Source organism: Zonotrichia albicollis, chromosome 3 (genome assembly GCF_047830755.1).
Source record: "Zonotrichia albicollis isolate bZonAlb1 chromosome 3, bZonAlb1.hap1, whole genome shotgun sequence".
NCBI classification, from domain to species: Eukaryota; Metazoa; Chordata; class Aves; order Passeriformes; family Passerellidae; genus Zonotrichia; species Zonotrichia albicollis.
In genome coordinates this window covers 2798001-2817822 of record NC_133821.1, presented here as the reverse complement: position 1 = coordinate 2817822, position 19822 = coordinate 2798001, and the positions used below count along the sequence as shown (strand labels likewise).

Here is a 19822-nt window from a genome sequence, read left to right as displayed (position 1 = left end):
CAGTGGAAATAAAAAGGAGCAGTGAAATCATTACCATAAAAGACAAAAGAGGCACAAAGTATTTGAGGCACCTGCACTGGCAGGGCAGGAGCACCACTGTGTCACAGACATGTTTTATGAAAAATCTTTTTTTTTTAGGATTTTTTCTTCTTGAGAAGCTGGGAGGCCTCAGGAACAAAATGTAAACAATGATTATCTGCTGCTGTGGAATGCAACAGGTGCATCTGTGATTGGTCTCGTGTGGTTGTTTCTAATTAATGGCCAATCACAGTGAGCTGGCTCAGACTCTCTGTCTGAATCACAAACCTTTGTTATCATCCTTTCTTTTTCTATTCTTAGCCAGCCTTCTGATGAAATCCTTTCTTCCATTCTTTTAGTATAGCTTTAATGTAATATATATAATAGAATAATAAATCAAGCCTTCTGAAACATGGAGTGAGATCCTCATCTCTTCCCTCATCCGGTCACACCACTGTGTCCTGGAGAAAAGAGCTTTTCCTCAGCAGAAAACCACTCCATTATTTGCTAAATTGACATGGAACATTTGGTATTTAAGAGGGGAAGGGTCAGTTTGTTGGATCTATAAAAGAGTAGCTGAGACATCTGCAAGGTCAGGAAGAAAATGCATAAACACACATGTGAACTAAAACACCAAAACGCACAGTGGTGGTCGATGCCTGTGATCTTACCATGAAAATAAACATATTTGGAGTTCCTTCCTGTTCATAAAACAACAACCCAAACCCCTGAAGCAGCTGATTTAGGATATATTTCAGTAGGAAATACATTTGAGGATGCAGTTGGAAAGGAAACCTGCGAGTGAGGGGAGCATTTTCAAAGGCTGTCCAGCAGAAAGGCTGTGGGACGGGGTCCCTCCCCCAGAGCCCACACTGATCACACACACGGTATGTAATGGGTTTATAGATCTGTATTTATATTCCATGTGTGTTTTCAGTGTAACCCACGGGGCACAGCACACAACTCACCAGCACCCAGCAGCTCAGGAGAGTGTCCAGGGCTGCAGGCTGCATTCAGAGCAAGCACAGGGCCTGAAAAGCTTTTCCTGGGCTGAAAAGGTTTTCCTGGGCTAACCCAGTGCCTCAGCTTGTGGTGGCGCTCACAGGGGACCAGGATGAGGGAAGAGACAAGAATGTTGACTCTGTGTTTCAGAAAGCTATTATTTTATGGTATATATTATATTCAAACTCTACTAAAAGAATAGAAGGAAGGATTTCATCAGAAGGCTGACTAAGAATAGAACAAGAAAGAATGAAAACAAAGGCTTGTGACTGACCGAGACAGTCCAAACAGCTGGACTGTGATTGGCCATTAATTAGAAACAACCACATGAGACCAATCCCAGACCCACCTGTTGCATTCCACAGCAGCAGATAATCAATGTTCACATTTTGTTCCTGAGGCCTCCCAGCTTCTCAGGAGACAAAATCCTAAGGAAAGGATTTTTCATAAAGCATGTCTGTGACATCAGCTGCCTTCCTTGGGAGCTTGCACGATCACAGGAATTTTAGGAGCTCAAAGATCTGGCTTGCAGAACCAGGCTGGTAGATGCCAGAGCAAAGGGGCCACCACCCCTAACTCAGCTTTGTCACTGCCCCACGCAGGTGCCACCATTCCCTCACTGCTAATCCAAGGAACAGGAAGCTCCAAAGAGCCAGGGAAAACCTGAAACCTCCCCAAGGAAAAGCTGAAACCTCCCCAGGGAAGGAGGTTGTGCAATTCCAGCATTACCTGTTGCGAAAAAAAGCCAATCACTTGTTTTGAAAGTTTTAAAAAGTTTCATAGTAATAAAATGGTTAGAAAAATAGTAATACAATTAGAGTAATAACAATTTGGACAATTTGAATTAGGACAATATGAGACAAAAAAGACAAAGAGTTGTAGATGGTCTGGGTAACTTTTTCTGGGCAAAATAAGCCCAAAAAAGGACACACATTAACAGAGGATTAACCCTTAAAAACAACAGCCTGTTGCATATTCATACACCTCATCCATGATGCATCAATTCCATTCAAACACAGGATTCTGTCTGGTCATCCTCAGCTTCTTCCTCTGAATCCTGACAGCGCCTTCGAGGTGGGAAGAAGTTCATTTCTTCTGATAAGAGGGCAATAAATTAATTTTCTCTGAAAGATTCAGGTGTCCTGTGGCTGCTGTCTTGCTGCAAGTCCTTTCTTTATCATGGAGCTGCACTCCATGGTCCTCATGAATCCCTTCCAACTCAGGATATTCTGTCTCTGATTCTTTGCCCTCCAGCTCAGAGTTGCTTCTCCAATGTGCTCACTCATGCTACTACTTGCACTAAAATTATATTACAATTTTTTTTTTTTTGGTGCAGTTTTTAGCAGCCAAGTCAAAGTATTTTGGCCGATAATTCCATCTGCGCCCTTGGCTTCTGGTTGTATTAGAACTGCACACAGTGAGGCAGATATTGAGACATTATCAAAGGTGCTGTGCATCCAGAGCAATTCCCACAGAAATGTATTTGCAACCCACTTCATCTGGATGACAAGGCTGGAACTGGGGCAATTCCAGCTGGGAACATTGCTGTGTTTAACAGGTGCTGCAATGCAAGGCAGCAGCACTGACCCTGCCTGGCTGCTGCTCTGGGCCCTGTCCCACCCACGCTCTGAAGGGTTTGGGCTGGCTCTGACCTGCTGCCCCTGTGCCAAACCCTCAGGAGAGCTGTGGGGCTCAGCACTGGAGGCTGCAGGAGGGGCAGGGGGCTCCAGGCAAGGCGCAGGGGCCAGCCTTTGTTATCCCACGTTTCCCGATAAGAGACCCAGCACATTTTGGGCCTTCCCACACAAATCCATATTAGTATGGCTACCAGATCTTTATCACTTCCCCTTTTTGCTTTTTTTCGTTGCTTGTTTAGAACTTTGCCCAAGGTTACATTCAGCAAAAGCTGCTCCCTCAAAATAGAGCATTAAACCCACTATCACATTAACATCTGGAAATCACATTTAAATCCTTCTTGAAAGCCAATGTTTTGCAAAAGAAAGCCCCAAGTGAGGCAGAAAGCAGAGAAATTTTGCAGCACGTCCCTTTGCAAGTGAAGCATTTTGCAAAGGCCACCTTGCAGCTGTTGTTGTGACCTTCTGGAGATCAATGTCCCCACCTGTGCTCGCCCTGTCCTGGGGGAGCAAACACCACACACAAAACAAGCAGCGCTTGGTAGCCTGGAATTTGACACTGGGAATAAACCAGCTCAAAACCTCCTGCATCAAGCACAACCTGCTGCAGGCCCCAGCTCAAAGCCCCCTCTGAAAGGGCTCAGAAAGAGCCCAGCAGCTGTTGAAATAATTCCCTTTTTTCCCACCCAAATTAATGTTTGGAATCTGCACGTCTCTGACTAAAAGCTTTGTAACTCTCACTCACTGCTTGTGGCCTTTTACAATTTTCCTTTGGGGGATCAACACTGCCCTTAAAGGTTGGGGGTTTTTTCACCACCAGAGCATCATCTGTATTTCTTATTTACAGAACCAGACATCATCTGTAATTAATATTTTCAGTAACCCCTCTGCTGGCCCTTCACCTCCGTTATCACCCTGCAGCTGCTCAGGGAGGCCTGACAGGGCCCCTTTCTGCAGCTCCCATGGCCAGCAAATGTTCCAGACAAACAGGAGACCATTCCAGATTATCCCTCACCGGATTTAATGACTCTGGAAAGATCCCCAGGGAAGGATTGTTTACTGCCAACGAGCTCCATTAAGTATCCAACAACATCCATCAAAAAAAACAGCAAAACATTGGGGTTTTAATTATTTTCCAAGCTGGCTGTAGCACACAGAACATCACAGAGCATGTGCCTGCCCACAATTCTCTGAATTCTTTTGGGGACTGTCAGCAAAGACAGGGTGAAAAATGCATGTGTTTTATGATTGGCTTTTTGCAAATATTCAAATGAATATTCTGTGTGTTGTGTTAGGAAGTAATGCTGGATTCATTCTCTTAAGTAGTGTGGTAAATAGAGTTTTAGGTTATAAAAAATGTTAAAATAGAAACTGTGCTATGTAAGATACTTTTTTAAAAGAAAGGACTGAGACAGCAGCCACAGGACACCTGAATCTTTCAGGGATAAAGAATTTATTGCCCTCTTATCAGAAGAAATGAACTTCTTCCCACCTCGAAGGCGCTGTCAGGATTCAGAGGAAGAAGCTGAGGATGACCAGACAGAATCCTGTGTTTGAATGGAATTTGTGCATCATGGATGAGGTGTATGAATATGCAACAGGCTGTTGCTTTTAAGGGTTAATCCTTTGTTAATGTGTGTCCTTTTTCAGGCTTATTCTGCCCATAAAAATTACCCAGACATCCATAACTCTTTGTTTCTATTGGCTCATATTGTCCTAATCCAAATTGTCCAAATTATTATTACTCTAATTGTATTACTCTACAATAATATTATTATTACTCTAACTGTATTAATATTATTATTATTACTCTAATTGTATTACTATTTTTCTAACCATTTTATTACTATGAAACTTTGAAAATTTTAAAAACAAATGACTGGCGTTTTTCACGGACAGCTACTCCCAGGAGGGGTAACTTTACTCAGGATAACCAACAAGTAGGAAATCCCTGATTTTTGCCCCACAATGCCAGCAGGGAGGGAGCAGAGTGACTGGGAACACTTTCAGACAGTGACACACTCCTGGCTTCACTTAGGATGTGGTTTTGCCCTGCTGCTCAGCTGATCCCATGGCCTGGTGCTGCTGAAAAGAGGAATCTCCTCCCCAATTTCCAAGCCTGAATCAAGGAGTTAGGCTGGAAGGAAACTGCACTGAGAGGGAAGGGACTGGATCTGTATCAGTGCAAAAAGATCAGTGGGAGCACAAACCTTTCCTTGCATCACCAGCTTGCCATGAGATCAGTTCAGCCACAATGCACACTCTAAATTTAGAGAGCTTTCTAACTCTAAAGCTGAATCCCACGTCCATTATTCCTCTCCAGCACAAGAATGAGCCGTGCTATTAGAAATGCTTTTATCCCAACGTTGTGCTCTCCACCCTACAGGAGCACACATCAATTGTGGATAAAGTGGTTCAACTTTGGAACGCGGACAAAAACTGAGACAACGCTAATGGTGGTGAAAGACAGCTTGCCTGGGGAGAGAAATGATCAGAGATTTAAGAGGAAAAGAGGGAAAAAAAAAACCCTACAGATAATTTACCTGTGCTTGGGTCACTGCTCATTAGTGCTCTGAAGAGAATCACTTCACAAGTTATAAATTAGGCTGCTCCTGCCTCACTCCCTTATTATCCAGCTCAGGCAGGGCCGGGAGCCTTTCACACGCACCGGATAATGGGAACACTTACTCTGAATAAAATGAACAGAGGCAAAGAAAAAAAAAAAAAAGCCAGGGGCCTTCATTTGGGCAGGAAAAACCATCAGGAGAGCCAGCAGTGGCATTGGGTTTCAGCAGTCACCTCTCTGTCACTCTGCATTTCCTCCTTCTCCGGAGAAGGGAAAACCTCTCCAAAAACAAATTCGGGCTGTGCAGAAATTGTTTTCTCCTGTTGATATTTCCATCTACCCCCTGCTGGTTTGGGATTTCCAACAGACTTTTTAAAAGCTTTCCCCATTCAGGCTGAGCTCGGCTCTTAAGAAGTTTCTGGAGAGATTGTTCATAAAAACTTTTAATTTTGGTTATTAGGCAGAGCTCACTGTTCAACAGCAAGAAGTCAATTTCTGTCTCAATTTTTTTATTCTTTTGTAATCGTGGCTTGGGAAAAAATGCAGCTATAACACTTTTTTAAACATTCATGATTTTTTAGCTGTATAGAAATAAAATGCAGTAGACTAATATACCAGTGATACCTATCAGAGCTGGCAAGGGCAAGATCACTCTTTTCCCACACATCATCTAATCTCCTGCTTCTATCTCTGATAAAATAAACTCATTATTAAAAAGTGCTTTAGCCTAAAGGTTAAAGGTTGACAAAATCCCCAACTTTGGGACAACAAAAGCCAACTTTGACCAGAAAGGCTGAGACAGCTAATTCAGCCCCAAAATTCTGGCAATTTTCCCTCCTTAAAGGACGAGCTGTGCAGCTGCAGCACCAGCAGCAGCAGCCTGACACTTGGCCTTGCTCTGAGGATTCCATCTCAGAGGCAAAAGCACATGGCCACAAAGACACACTTGGCCAGTGAACCCGGGAGGATCTGTATAAATTAGCTCCCTGGAGACCTGACAAAGGCTCCTTTCCCTCCTCAAAGGCATCAGCCTCACGGTGAGCACTCCAGGCAGAATTAAAAGGACTCTAAATCTGTCCGCAGGGAAAGGCAGCAGCTGGAGCAGCAGGATGAAGCTGAGAGTTCAGGCAGCCCCACACAGGAGGGAAAAGGGAAGAAGCAAATCCTCCTTTCCTTGGGGGCAGTTTCAGTGCACTGCAATCCCCTCCCAGTTAAATCTCTCCTCCAAAAATGCCACAGGCACAGAGGGCTGAGGCTCTGTGCAACAACTCTGATCCCGTTACAGATCCAGCCCCACTCAGCACCAGCTTCCAAAATCTTCCCCCTCTCTTTTCAAATATGCAAAACAAGGGCTGCCAGAGCTGCGGGAGTGTTTGGACAGCGCTCTCAGGGATGCACAGGGTGGGATTGCTGGGGCGTCTGTGCACGGCCAGGAGCTGCACTGGATGATCCTTGTTGTGATATCAGTCCCTTCCAGCTCAGGATATTCTTAAATTCCAGGTAGGTTTTTTTGCAGCACTACCTAACACAGGTCCAGGCTGAAGCCAGCCTCAGAGGCAGAAGTGAAACCTCCCTGGAGAGGTAAAGCTGCCCCCCTTGCTCACTACTCCGGACCAAGAAAAACTCCTCTTCTAAAATTGTAAGCATCATCTTCACAGCAAGATGCCCGTGCCTTCCATCCACATCAGCCTTTCTGCTGCCTGTGGGAGGCACAGATCTTGGCTTGCTTTTAGCTCCTGAGTCACTTGGGAGCTGGGAACAGAAGGAATAAGAATCCTTCAGTCATCAGCATCACCAGCTAAAAACACCCAGAGAGCAGCAGCAGGTCTGAGAGGCACCGAGTGCAGGAAGCACGTGACAAAAACATCTCCAGCAGTAAAAAATTTAATAACCTTGTTATTAATTCTGAACAAACAACAACACTGATTCCCACTCTTCCTTTGATTTGCAACAGGAGGAGGAAGAAATAAAGTTGTTTAAACAGGAACAGCTGTTACATCAATGCCAGTTTAATGGAGTCTCCAGCATCCTGCTCTCGGGAGAGCCGTCGATGTTTGAGGAGGAGTTCTGCCTTTTCAAGAGGACTTCAGAACCTCAAACACCAACCTGCAGCTAGATTTCCTCCCTAATCAGAAGCCAATTATCCTGCTGAGTGATGACAGAACAATTCACAAAGTAAATCCTTCTCATATCAGGGCCCTCTGTGATGGAGTTGTGCTGGGAACTTCCTTGCAACAAAAGCAAGGAGGATTTCACTTGTGCTTCCCACAGTTACTCCCAAGGGCCTTGCTCTGAACTGCCAGGTGAACATTCAGTGTAGAAAATCTTCACTGACAATGTGAGCTAATGCACTTTTATCCCCAGCAGAAGTTCCCAAGTTTTTATAAAGTCTGAGGAGATCTAGAAAGCATTTACACCCAGCATTTACACCCAGGATTTACACCCAGCATTTGCACCCAGCATTTACACCCAGTTGTCTCTACAGCTCACTCACAGACCCAAATTTGTGCCACTGCCATTGTTTCTCACTCCCCAGTCACTGCTACAGTAACGCAAACCTCCTGCAGAGTCCTTTTAATCATTTTTAACCACTTTGAAACAGTTTCATTGTACTAAATAATTACTGCAACGTTTTCATATCACAAAGCTGTTTTCAGGCTTTGTTCCTTGCAGGGTTCTCCTCCCAGCACTGTTCCCTTCCCAGGTGTCTGAGGTCAGATAAACTGAAATGAGTTCCAGAGAGGGCTCTCAGTATCTGCTGCTGGGTAAATGAAGCCACAAGTTCATGGAATGGGTTGGGTTGGAAAAGACCTCAAAGCTCATCCTGTTCCACGGGGTGGCTGAGCTTTGTTATTTAACAGTGAAAAGAAACAGCAAGAACAAGAGAAGAATCAGGGAATCTTTAAGGTTGGAAAATCACAAAAATCCAACCATCAACTCAGCACCACCACATTCACCACTACAGCAGCTCCTCAAGTGCCACATCCACACATTTTCTGAACACTTCCAGGGATGGTGATTCCACCACTGCCCTGGGCAGCCCATTCCAATGCTTGACAACCCTTTCCATGAAGAAATTTTTCCTAATATCCAAACTTAACCTCCCCTGGCACAACCTGAGGCTGTTTCCTCTTACCTGAGGGAAGACCTGACCTCCACCTCTTTACTACAGGGAGTTCTGTGGAGCAAGAAGAGGCCTGGAGAATTGCAGCCCTGCACTAACACACCATGGAGGATCTCACAGCAACCTGGTGGCTTTCACCTCACCTGAGCTCCTTCCCTCTAACCCCGTGTGTGATCCAAGCGCTGGGAGCAGAAATTAAATAAACACACAAACAGTGCCTTTTCCTGGCCAGATGTGAAGCAGCTCCTGGGGGAAGGGAGGAGAGCAGAAGGCAGAAGGCAGGCTGCCATTCCAGGCTCAGCAAGCAGGAGCCCTGCAGCACACACTGCTGGCTTTGTGATTGCCACAAAGGCAGCCTGTTCCAGCTCCCTGTCACACATTGTCCCACCCTGCTCTGCTCCAGTTCCAATGGCTGCACTGCATGGAAAAGTCCCCTGGGTGGTGGCACAAGGGGCTGGATTCTCCCAGCGTGGCTGCATCACCACAGGGATGTCTCCAAACCTCCCCTTGCTCCAGGCTCATCCAGGAGCTTTCCCCTTCATGGAGTCTCTCAGCACAAGGGATTTACCAGGGCAGAGCAAAATTCCACCACACAGCTCAGCATTTTACAGGCCCTTTCCACACTGGCTGTGTTATTCAGGCAATGCACTAAAAAAAGGTGAAATAGAAATAAATAGATGCAGTGTTCCAGTTTGGTCCAGGAAGAGCTGACCCCTCATTCAGGGAGATCAATGTCTGCTGCATTTATACCGTCTAAAGCCAAAAATAATGCTGGAACCACCAGGAGAAACAGCCAATTAAGCTGTTTTTCTCCCAAGCAGATTAAAAATTACTCTCAATTTACTACCTTACTAAACTACAGCTGAAATTATTATAGTAGTAGGCTGGCTGTGGGCTGACAGGATGGCTGTGTGCAGCCTCACATACAGGAGAGGAAAAGAAAGGGCCATTAATATAAATTTATGTATTTATATATAGATACAGATGATATAGATATAGATATAGATATAGATATAGATATAGATAGATAGATACAGATATAAATATAAATATAAATATAAATATAAATATAAATATAAATATAAATAAATACAAATATGGATATAGATTATATAGATATTACATACAGATATAGATATATAGATATAAATAAATACAAATATATAAATATAGATTATTAGATATTATAGATGTAGATATAGATAGATAGATAGATAGATAGATAGACAGATAGATATAGATATAGATATAGATATATAGATATAGATATATAGATATAGATATAGATAGATAGATATAAATAAATACAAATATATAGATATAGATTATTAGATATTATAGATATAGATAGATATAGATAGATAGATATAGCTATAAATAAATACAAATATAGATATAGATTATATATCTCTATATACATTTGTATATAAATAAATTCAAATATAGATGTTGATGTAGATGTAGATGTAGATAGATTAGATATAGATATGAAAGGAAGGAATACTAAAAATCCTCCATCCTTCACCAACAAGCAGGGGCTGGGACACCCTGAGGAATGATAGAAAATCACTCTGGAGTTTCTGGATGTGTTTCTTTCCCTCTCTCCTCCTTACGGTGTCCCCTGTCCAGGAGGACTCCCCAGCTGCTTGAGGCACAGCTGACACATCTTGGCAGGCCAGGTGAGGCTTTGGGGAGCTTTTGGTGTTTCACTGACAGGTCTGTGCAATGAACTGATTGTGCTGCAGAAATCAGCTGCTTTGGGAGAGAATTGCTACGAGGATTTGGTCCTTTGGGTTCCCTGTGCAGAACAGAAGCCACAGTGGAGCACAGACAGAGCTGGGAGCTCTTTGGGGCTGAAGGCAGCGGAGAGGAAAGAAGAAAAGCACAGTGGTGGAAGATAAAGCTGAACACTGGGGAAAAACTGCCCTGGATGGTCCAGGAGCTGTGATTCAGCACTGGGGAAAACATCCAAGAGCTCTCAGCTGGAAAAGGCCCAGGTTTCCCGGGCTGCCCACAGGGCAGGGCTTCAGTCAGCCCTGGGGAGCCCTGACTCACCTCAGGGCAGCACAAAAGCCACGGATGTGAGTCAGGGCAGATAGAGAAAACCACAGACTTGTCAGCCCCTGGGACTGCAGCCCTGGCGTTAACACTTTAATCACATCACATTCCAGTTCTGATTTTTGGAAGCCACTAATAAAATAAATATCATTGATGCAGAGCAGAGGAGATGCAGAGCCAGGCCCTGCCCTCGCAGAACCAGCCCCTCTTTGATGACTGATTTATATTTACCTAAACAAGACCAATTCTCCATTTGGATATAATTTCTTAACCAATGCAGAGGGGCAGAGTGTTTAACACCCAGAATGATTCCTGTCATCGTTTAGAAGATGCAGTAGACACCAGCAGCCATTTAGTTTCACCAAATTGCTGCAGGATACAAAGATGCATCCCATATCCTGGCTGACAGCTTTAGCAAAAAGCCACACAACCCTGCCAGGGCTCCTTGTTAACAATGTATTGTTCCAGTGACTCAGGGCACTGCAATGCTATCTGGTTTATTCATAGCTTTTCTGACAGAGTTTTTAGATTAGACACACACAAATCTCTGCTTTTTAGGAAAATAAATAAAGAAATAAAGAAATAAAAGGCTACGGCTTATTATTACATGGAGCATCAAAATTCCTGTTCTCTCTTCTATGGCTAAATACACAGAGAACTTCAGCAAAAGGACAGGACCTCAAAAACCCAAAGGTTCTTTCAATTTTCTAATAAAAGCACTCATGAGGAAAAAAAATTACCAAAAAATTGGAAATAGTGAATATAGTAAAGATAGTCAAAAGCATGAAGCATCGGTGTAAGGACCACTGAATCAATTAGGACATTTCAGTCTGGAAAAGAGTCCTTTGACATGGGACACAGTAGGGATTTACAGAATTTTAATGAAAATGACAATTCCCCAAACATGAGCTGGCAGTAGGTGCAGTTACCAAAAGGAAGTCATTCACCACACAAAGTTAAAATCTGAAATGCCTGGACAGAGGTTGAAAGCACAAGAGCTGAATAAACTGATGGGACACGAAGGACATTCCTGCTGGCCATGGCTGGGGACAGGACAGACCCAGCCTCACCCAGCTCAGGTGTTTGTTTGCCCCGTGCTGAGTTTTTAAAAAGTCTCCAGCATCTTCTGAGGGGAGCAGCGGCTGCGAGCAGGGATTCCACCTGAACAGGCAGCACAAACCCTCCCTGCCATGGCCAAGTGCTCCCTCTCCTCCAGCCCCTCTCCACTGTGAGCAGAGCCCCGTGTGAAGCACAGGAAGCATCAGACCCACGCTGCTGTTCACGTGGATGGTGCCACATCCTCACAGGAAACTGCTACAAAACTCCTGCACAGCTTGGCTTTGCTGCCAAGCCAGGAAGTCTCAGGAGGTGTTTTGAAGATGATTCTCCCAAACATATTTTTAGTTTCCAGGCCTAATGCAGTTATTTAGATATTTAGTGTCATGGAGAGAGTTTTGCATCAGAATGACTTGTTGAGGAGTCCCTTGACACACAGGTTCTTTTGCCATTCTGCTCCATGGCAATCACAGACTGTTTCCAGCATCTCCGCTATTCCAGCTCCCTGCCCTTCCCTCAGCTATCTCCTACTGACCTCAATCCATACTCCATGTTTAATCACAGCCTTCCACCCTAAAAAGGAGTCCAAACATGAAATCCTTGTCTCCTGCATTCATTCCTCTGGGCACCAGCCCCACTAACCCAGAATGGCTCCTGAAGGTCAGTGCAGAACCTGCTGCACACCACAGCAGGGCAGTAACTGTTGCACAGGCCAAATGATGTCCTGGGGTGTGGGAGCCCAGAACATCCGTCTGGCTGTCCAGGATGGCCAAAACCCCTGCCAGCGGGATCAGGGACCCTGGCACAGAGCCCAGAACACCTGTGGGTTTGATTATGACCCATGGAGCAAATTACCAACCTTAGATGAAGATCAGCAAGCCACAACAGTCTAGGTAGAATAATAGTGAAGTTATCATGGGGTGGAAAAGTAGATTTTTGGGGTTTTTGGTGTGGGAGTTCAGGAGGCAAGATGGAGGGATCTGGGCGTGTCCAGCCTTTCTCCTTCTTCTTCCTGGCCTCCATCTTCTGCTGTGATGTTGGCACTTACAGATTGGTTTAGAGCAGAAGCTCACTGTCTAACATAGGTGATAGGTATTGGGAATTGTAAATATTGTACAGGTAGTTTTTAGTATAAAAAGATAACACCGCCCCGGGGGCAGTCAGAGTGCCTGGACTGTCCTGCTGGATGGACCTCAGCTGGACAGGAGAAAGAATTTTATAGACAAGACACAATAAACAACCTTGAGACTGAGAAATGAAGAGCTCTGACTCCTTCTTCAAACACCAGGCTGGGAAAAGGGACTTTCAAACTCTTCTCAGGGTCACTCTGAAAGCTAGAGATCCCAACACTGGGGGAAAGCTGTGCAGCCCTGGCCTTGTGCACCCTGCACAGCTGTCAGCCTGAGACTCCCTCTCCTTAAGATATGCAAAAGAGAAGGAGAATTCAATGGTATTGACTGACTGCAGCTCCTCGAGTCAGCAGATCTGGCTCAGAGCACAGCCTGGGATCAGAGCTGTCGATGAGAACCCTGGCACAATGTTGGTCAATACCAGCCTGCTTTGTCCTTCACGTGCCCCCAGTGCTGCTCCCAGTTCTGTGATTCACTGTGGAATTTTTCACAGGAGCTGTGCTCCAGCTGAGGGGAGTCCCTGCTGTGCTTGGCAGAGCACAAACATTTTCAGGATCCAGAAGTACAGAAATGCTGTATTACACAGGAACAGACACCTGAGCCCAGGACCCCCTGCATGTACTGGTTGGGTATGGGAGAAATGAGAAAGCCACAAATAAGTTTGCTTCTCTTTCCCTTCTTTCCCAGACTCACAGGAATTCTCTGCCCTGCTCCCTGGGTACATCCACACCAACCTGATGACACAGCCCAGCCTCTCAATGCATTATTTCATGCCTGACTTTTGTTAACAAACACTTTCAGTTTCAAGATTCATCATCCCACATGATCCTCAGGGAATCACCTGCCAGGACTGTCACAATAAACTCAATTGCTGCAGCTCCCACACTCACCTGCATTTTACAGCCTGTGCTAGAGCATCCTCCTGCCTTTCAGAGGCAATTCCCTATTTCAGTCTGGCCACACCACATGGGCCAAGACATTCCAATTACTCAAAATTTACTAGCTGGAGTATTTACTCCCTCACAGTTGCGAGTTCTAAGATGTTTGCAGGCACCTCATAAAGCACAGGCTCGTTATTACAGCCCATTAACACGCATGCAAGACATTTTAATGTGTAAAAATTCCCCATGAAATAAAGATTTTCTCCTCCACTTTCAGGGCAAACCTGCCATCCTTACCATGGACTGGCCAATGCTTTCCAGTGGTTTATTCCTGCTGTTTTCCACCCACCAGTCCAGCCAAGCCTCATTTGGCTGATTTCATAGCACTCATTCATGAGCAACCCCGGCATGTGCCGTGGCAGGAACCTCATGCACCCTCCTCACTCAGCTCCAACACCTCCAACAAGGCTGGAAGAGCTCTGGGGAGCATTTCCACTCCTGATCCACACAGGAAGCCTCAGGGGACACCTTTAGAGCTGATTCCCCACAGCCCTGAGCAGAACTGCAGCAGTTCTCTGCTCTGCCACTGCTGCAAGTGGGATGAGGACACAATTTACCACTTTAGGTAAAACTGGAGCACAGCTTCTCCCAAAACAAGAGTTAAGCCAAGGAAGCTTGTACTTTTAGGAGAACACTGTCCAAGCATGCAGACTTAATGCTGTGCCCCAGTGGAGGCAATTTGAGGCTCACATCAGGCACCACAGAAAGTTTTATTCCTGAAATATGAGGGTACTCACTGCACACGGTGAGCAGCTGGCAAGCTGGAATCTGTCCCTCTTCTGCAGCCAGCTCTCTACTCATCTGTCTGGAGCCTGTTAGAGAGGAAAAAGAGCTGTAAATATAAAGTAACCAAAAAAATTTTAACAGATTTTTTACATCAGGAAGTGTCAGGGTCTCTGGTTTGTCAGAGTGACCCCGAGAAGAGTTAGAAAATCTCTTTTCCCAGGCTGGTGGTTGAAGGAGGAGTCAGAGCTCTTCATTTCTCAGTATCAAGGTTGTTTATGGTATCTTGTCTATAAAATTCTTTCTCCTGTCCAGCTGAGGTCCATCCAGCAGGACAGTTCCAGGCACTCTGCCTCCCCCCAGGGCAGTGTTATCTTTTTATACTAAAAACTACCTGTACAATATTTACAGTGACTTCCCAATACCTATCACCTATGTTAGACTGTGAGCTTCTACTCTAAACCAATCCAAAAGTGCCACCATCACAGCAGAAGATGGAGGCTGAGAAGAAGCAGAAGGAGAAAGGCTGGACATGCCCAGATTCCTTCACCTTGCCCCGTGAATCCCCATTCTAAAAACCCCAAAATCTACTTTTTCACCTTGTGATAAATTCACTATCATTCTATTTAATTTGTTGTGGCTTGCAGATCTACATGTAAGGTTGGTAATTTGCTCCATGGGTGATAATCAAAACCACAGGTGTTTTGGGCTCTGTGCAACCACAGGGGCATTTTGGGCTCTGTGCCAGGGTCTCGGAGCCCCCTGGCAGGGTCTTGGCAGTCCAGGACAGCCAGAGGGATGTCCTGGCTTCCCAAAAAGAATCAGGCCAGGCAATCAATGCAAAACAGGCACCCTCCCCTCCCCAGCTCTGAGGTCAGGAACTCACAGCGCCTGCAAAGCTCTCAGTGAGTAAATGCTGTGATGCTTGAAAACAACTGCAGCACCGGCTGCCTCTGGAGGCTGCTGAGGTCACACCTGAGGCAGCCCAGGAGAAAAGCAAAGTATTTCTACATGAGAGCAGCAGCAGAGCTTCCCAGAGCCAGTGAATCACAGCTCTCTGTGACACTCCTGGTCCCCAAAGCACCATTACACACGCAGGGGAACAAATGTTTGTGCAGCCACGGTGCTGAAGGGTTGCATGGGCTCTGATCTGGAGTGCACCAGAGAAGTTCCCTTTAATATATTTGTTGTTTCAACACACTTTATCCCCTTAATGAGGCGCCACTGAAGTTCTGCTTAAACCCATTTTGATTAAGGGAAAGATTATCCATAGAATTGCCAGCCATACGTGTTGGTGTACATCACACACAGACCAACTGTGCTTCAGGGAGACATTAAATCCCCGTTCAATTAATAGAGACACCTCTTCAAATGAGCATTAAATAATTCCCCACAATGTAGCACAACAACTGGCTACTCCAGTAAATTGGAACAGAAATAACTTCCCATCTCTCCTCCAACAAAATCCCAATCAAAGCTTGCCCTTAAAACAAGAGGTCGGTACAGAGGGATGGGGGGACAGGAATGTTACTACCTCAGTGCTATTGTGTGCTTATATTAAAAGCTCTTCATCAAAAAATTAAATGAAATGGATGCCTTTCATGTTTATCAATAACAGAGCTAATGGTTTTTATGTAAATGCCATTACTTCCAGCCAGATCTGCCAGAGACTGGAGCCACACAGCCCCATCTCCCCTGCAAGAGACTCCCTTCAGGCAGCCAATCTAAATGCAAATTACAATCAAATGCAAAACCAAGAGTTTTCTGGATGATACTGAACACATAAACCTAGGGACAAAGCAGAGATATTTAAGAGCAGCCCTCCTCTTCTGGAAAGACCTCCTGATCTCACATTGCTTTTCTATCATGAACATCCATAAAAATTAAAGTATAATTTGGTTCTCATTTATAGTCATACTATTTACCAGCTTCTTCCCTTTCTATTGCCTTCAGTGTTAAAAAAATAGGAGTGGAATGTTGTCGCAGACATTTTTTCATAGAAATCCTTTCTTTGGGATTTGTCCATCTTCTGGGAAGCAGAGCCCCAGAAGAAGAATGTAAACAATTGTTATCGGCTGCTGTGAAATGTAGCAGGTGCCCCTGTGATTGGCTCATCTTCCTTGTGTACCATTAAAGGCCAATCACAGGAGCAGCTCAGAGACAAATTCCCTGGACACAGAACTTTGTTATTCATTCCTTCTATTCTATTCTTGGCTGGGCTGCTCTCTGCAACTTCTCTTCTTATTCTTTTTAGTATAGTTATAATGTATTATATATCTTATATCAATAAATCCAGCCTTCTGATCAAGAAACAAGATTCTCGTCCTTCTCTCACCACAGTGACCGTCTAAGATCACTGTAATAGAATGCTGTCCAGTAGATCTCTGTTTCCCCCACAACAGGATCATTCCATCAGCAAGGATATTAAATCAGAGCCATAATAAAGCCCCAGTTGGATTTGCCAAGAACAAACTGCACTTCCACATTTTCAGGAGGAAATTTCTTCTCGGAATGGAGCTGTTTTGCAAATCAAGGAAGAAGGTGTTACTACAGGGTGGTTATTAAGAGGCAGAGACACAAAACTGTTGTCAGCACAGGGAGCACCATGTTCCTGTAGCATCAAAGCTTTTTGAAGAACTCTTAAACCTGACCCCTACCTGGAGCACAGATCCAGCCAGGATTTTGTCAGCACTGATTAAAACAAGGCTCTGATGGCAAACCTGGAAAGAACTAACCTTAGCAACCGTGCTGCTTAGCGAGGGGAATGCACAGAGATTAAAACAAAGGGCAGCAAGCTGACAGCCCAGCTGTGGCAGAGGCCGCCCGTGAGCCTCGGCAGGGACTGGCTCTGAGCACCACAGGCAGCTCCACACCGAGCTCCATCCCCAGGAGGAGCACAGGTCCTTGGAGGGATGCTGCTAATTAACAGCAGGGCTGAGCTGAGCGCTCGTTACACGGCTGAGGAGCTGAGAGCACTTTGTGTGCGTGCAGGAACACTCACAGAGCAAACCTTGCTAATTAGCGTTGATCACTGTGAGACCACTGCTGCAAACTGCTGCATTTTGGGAATCAGCCAGCAAGAAACCCTGCAAAGTGGGGAAGGAGAGGGACAACACAGCCCAGTGGGTGCCTGGTTCATTTCTTTGGGTGTCTGTAATTAAATAATTTATCACTGTGCTCCTGTGACTACCAGTGAATGTGCAGCCTGTCTTGCTAAATCTGAAAGTTTGACTGCCTGTAGAAAGAAATTTTTTAAATTAAAAACCACAGCTCTGACTCTCTGATTACCTTCTCTCAGCAACTTTTCTCATGGGCCAGCATTTCAGAAATCTCATCAACATCTTCATGTTCTGTCTTACAGATCTATTGTTCTATATACAAAACCTCAGGACATCCCTCTGGCTGTCCTGGATTACCCAGACCCCTGCCAGGGGGCTCAGAGACCCTGGCACAGAGCCCAAAACACCTCTGGGTTTGATTATGACCCATGGAAAAATTTACCAACCTTACATGAGGACCTGCAAGCCACAACAGTTTAAGCAGAATGATAGTGAATTTATCACAGGGTGAAAAATAGATTTTTGGGGTTTTTAGAATGGGGGTTCAGGAGGCAAGATGGAGGAATCTGGGTGTGTCCAGCCTTTCTCCTTCTTCTTCTCAGCCTCCATCTTCTGCTGTGATGGTGGCACTTTTGGATTGGTTTAGAGCAGAAGCTCAGTCTAACATAGGTGATAGGTATTGGGAATACCTAAATAATGTACACATGATTTTTAGTATAAAAAGATAACACTGCCCTGGGGGCAGGCAGAGTGCCTCTGCCTGACCTGCTGGATGGACCTCAGCAGGACAGGAGAAAGAATTTTATAGATAAGAAACAACAAACAACCTTGAGACCGAGAACTGAAGAGCTCTGACTCCTTCTTCCACCACCAGGCTGGGAAAAGAGATTTTCTAACTCATCTTGGGGTCATTCAGAGCAGCAAGAGATCCCAGGAACCTCTGGCTTTCAGTCCTGGATCACAACTTGGAGTTGCTGAGGCTCCCTTCTCCTCCTTCCCTTCCTCCATAAACCTGGTGAGCCAAGTTTGGGGTCCTCTCTAGCAAAAGGATCCTGGGACCCCGACTTGGGCCGTGTCACCTCACTGACCGTGCAGGACCAACCCATGAGAAAAGGATGGGGCTGTTCCAAAACCAGCAAATCTCTTTTTTTCCCCCACTCTGGACCAGCTGTGCGAGGCTGGGCGCTGTCAGTGCCAGAACCACTGAGGATTTCAGAGGCAGCCACAGCCGTGTGTGAGCAGAGCCTGATTTCACAGCGTGCTCTGACTTCAGCTGTCAAACCACAGCCACAGGACCTCGGTGAGCAGCTGAGCTGAGCTGTTCCTAAAGCAAAGCCATTGCCTCCCAAAGCCCCCAAAATCAGAGACAGCCACACACCCCCCATACACCCCATTGCCTCCCAAAGCCCCCAAAATCAGAGACAGCACCACACTCCACATACACCCCATTGCCTCCCAAAATCCCCAAAATCAGAGACAGCCACACACTCCCCATACACCCCATTTCCTCCCAAAGCCCCCAAAATCAGAGGCAGCCACACACCCCCCATACACCCCATTGCCTCCCAAAGCCCCCAAAATCAGAGACAGCCACACACTCCCCATACACACCATTTCCTCCCAAAGCCCCCAAAATCAGAGACAGCCACACACCCCCAGCCTCCACCCAAATGCTGCTTTTGGTGGCAAAAAACTTCCAACCATTACTTGAATTTTGCGATTTTGCAGTTTTGCAAAGGCAAGAAGTAAAACTGGAAATATCTCCCTTCCTGAGAGCTCCTCCTTTGCTGTACAATTCACAGCTACACTAAACTTACTCAGCATTATCATTTTTATTTCTCTGCTGTTCCTGCAGCAAAGCCATTGCCTCCCAAAGCCCCCAAAATCAGAGACAACCCAAATGCTGCTGCTCATGGCCTTGACCACTGCCTTAACCAGCAAATGAAGATTTTTTGGTGGCAAAAAACTTCCATTACTTGAATTTTGCAATTTTGCAGTTTTGCAAAGGCAAGAAGTAAAACTGGAAATATTTCCTTTCCTGTGAGTTCTCCTTTTCTTTGCTGTGCAATTCACAACTACACTAAACTTACTCAGCATTATCATTTTTATTTCTCTGCTGTTCCTGCAGCAAAGCCATTGCCTCCCAAAGCCCCCAAAATCAGAGACAACCCAAATGCTGCTGCTCATGGCCTTGACCATTGGCTAAACCAGCAAATGAAGATTTTTTGGTGGCAAAAAACTTCCATTACTTGAATTTTGCAATTTTGCAGTTTTGCAAAGGCAAGGAGCAAAACTGGAAATATTTCCCTTCATAAGAGCTCCTGTTCTTTGCTGTACAATTCACAACTACACTAAACTTACTCAGCATTATCATTTTTATTTCTCCTTTCTGCCATCACACAGGGTGAAGCCCAGGGTTTTCCCTCTGCAAAGGTTCAGGTTTAAGCATAGCAAAACGTCTCTTAAACAGTCTTTTCTTATTTCCTTTTGTCAGAGGCTTCATGCTATGAT

At 45.2% G+C, this 19822-nt stretch overlaps 1 protein-coding gene across 11 annotated transcripts in view; it reads right to left on the bottom strand.

Moving 5' to 3' along the window:
- Window positions 1-19822, bottom strand: part of EXTL3 (exostosin like glycosyltransferase 3) — a 160211-nt gene that overhangs the window by 96873 nt on the left and 43516 nt on the right. For all 11 annotated transcript variants that reach the window (XM_074536465.1, XM_074536462.1, XM_074536468.1 and 8 more), the window contains exon 2: window positions 14267-14341. The gene's annotated coding sequence lies outside the window, so the exon portion shown is untranslated. The remainder of the gene's footprint in view (window positions 1-14266; window positions 14342-19822) is intronic.